The sequence below is a fragment of the Delphinapterus leucas genome, chromosome 4 (genome assembly GCF_059928025.1).
Source record: "Delphinapterus leucas isolate spDelLeu-1000000601 "Yukka" chromosome 4, BTC_Dleu_Yukka2, whole genome shotgun sequence".
NCBI classification, from domain to species: Eukaryota; Metazoa; Chordata; class Mammalia; order Artiodactyla; family Monodontidae; genus Delphinapterus; species Delphinapterus leucas.
Window position 1 is genome coordinate 3140259 of NC_143132.1, and position 2139 is coordinate 3142397.

General features: G+C 43.1%; 1 non-coding gene across 1 annotated transcript; it reads left to right on the top strand.

The window, feature by feature from the left end:
* Positions 1–348: 348 nt before the first annotated feature.
* LOC115802402 (U6 spliceosomal RNA) lies at positions 349–455 on the top strand. Its single transcript, XR_004022868.1, has one exon. It is a non-coding gene; the product is annotated as a U6 spliceosomal RNA (small nuclear RNA).
* The last annotated feature ends 1684 nt before the right edge of the window (positions 456–2139 follow it).

Below are 2139 nucleotides of genomic sequence, written 5' to 3' on the forward strand. Positions count from 1 at the left end.
TCTGACGGCAGGCTGCTGCTTCCGATCCCAGAGGGGCCCACGGGGGGGTAGCCATAGTTGTACCTCCCCCATCGCTGCCAGGCCCTCCCCCTCAGGCCGACGTGACTGCCAGAGCGCTTAAAGGGCTGGCATCTTTTTTTTTATCCTTCGTGTTTTGCTTTTTCCTCTTTTGGAGCCAGACATTAAAGATTAGAACATCCAAAAACAACTGCATATATGGGGAAAACTAGAAAGTAACTGTATATACCCAGGGAAAGGCTCAGAAAAGACCCGAGAAGATTAAGTTTACGCCTCAGGCACAGCATAGAGACAGCCTACAGCAATTAAACACACACACACACACACACAGTGCTTGCTTTGACAGCACATATACTAAAATTGGAATGGTACAGAGAAGATCAGCATGGCCCCTGAGCAAGGCTGACATGCAAATTCGTGAAGCGTTCCATATTTTTAGAGGGGATATATGTATACGTGTGGTATAGCATAAAGTAACACAACATTGTAAAGAAACTATACTCCAAAAAAACCCCAACAACAACAATAAACAAATCAACAACAAAACCCAGCAAACACGGGGAAAGAGGGAAGAATCTGATTTTCAGAGCTACCACATTATTAGATCCAAATGTCCAGTTTTCAACAAAAAATTACAAGGCATTCAAAGAAACAGGGACACAGGGTCCATTCAAAGGAAAAAAAAAATCAACAGGAACTGTCTCTGAGGGACCTGAGGGCAGATCTACTAAACAAAGACTTTAAAGCAACTGCCTTAAAGATGGCTCAAAGGACTAGAGGAGGATGTGGAGAGAGGCAAGAAAATGATATGCAAACAAAATGGAAATATCAATAAATAGACCTAAATCGAGACCAATAAAGAAAACCTAAAAAGAAGCCAAAAATAAATTCTGGAGCTTACAACTGAAATGAAAATTTCACTAGATGAATTCAAAGGCATATTTGAGCAGAAGAAAGAATCAGTGCTATTGTAGGTAAGACAGTTGAAATTATCAAGTCTGACAAAGAGGAAAAAAAAAAAAAAGATTGAAGAAAAGTGAACAGAGCCTGAGGGCCCTGTGAGACACAATGTATAAAGATGTAATTTTTTGTGAAATTGACAAGGAAAAGGAGTGGGGATGGAGCTGTAAGGGAGCAGAATTTTTGTATGTTATTGAAGTTAAGCTGCTACAAATTCAAATTAGAGTGTTACAGCTTTAGGATGCTAAGTGTAATCCTCATGGTAATCACAAAGAAAATAGCTATAGGATATACACCAAAGGGGATGAGAAAGGAATTTAAACATTTCATGACAAGAAATCAACTAAACATGAAAGAGGACAGTAATGCAGGAGATCAGGGACAAAAAAGCTATAGGGCATATAGAAAACAAGTAGCAAAATGACAGAAGTAAGTACCTCCTTATCAATAATTGCTTTTTTTTTGTTTTTTCGGTACGCGGGCCTCTCACTGCTGTGGCCTCTCCCGTTGGGGAGCACAGGCTCCGGACGCACAGGCTCAGCGGCCACGGCTCACTGGCCCAGCCTCTCCGCGGCATGTGGGATTTTCCCGGACCGGGGCACGAACCCACGTCCCCTGCATCGGCAGGCGGACTCTCAACCACTGCACCACCAGGGAAGCCCTTGTGTTCATCTTAAACGTCTCTTGCCTGATCTCTGCCTCACTCCTCTGTGGCTTTCCCACTTCGCCCATGTACCAGTCTTAAAGCACGCCAAGAGAAAAGCTAAATAACCTGGATGGTGATGGTCTAACAGCGGACATCTCAACAGCAACGTATATGGCGAGAACGTAGCAGAACAAAATGCTGAGAGAAGGAAATAAGTGCCAACCTAGGGCTGTAGGTTCTGGGCTAAATTATCCTTCACAAGCGTGCAGGAAACAAAGACATTTTCAAACAAGAGAAAACAAAGGGAGTTTACCATGAAAGGAGCTGGACAGCCAGGTACAGAAGTGAGCAGAGGATTTGGTAAATATACACAAGTATTGACTTCGAAAAATAAGGATAACGGTCAAAGTCTACTTTGGGCTGTTAAAGCACACAGGTAGACCCCAAAACACTGGGCAAAAATGACACACAAACGAAAGGGGGCAATCGGAGTGAAAGATCCTGAGATGTCTGCA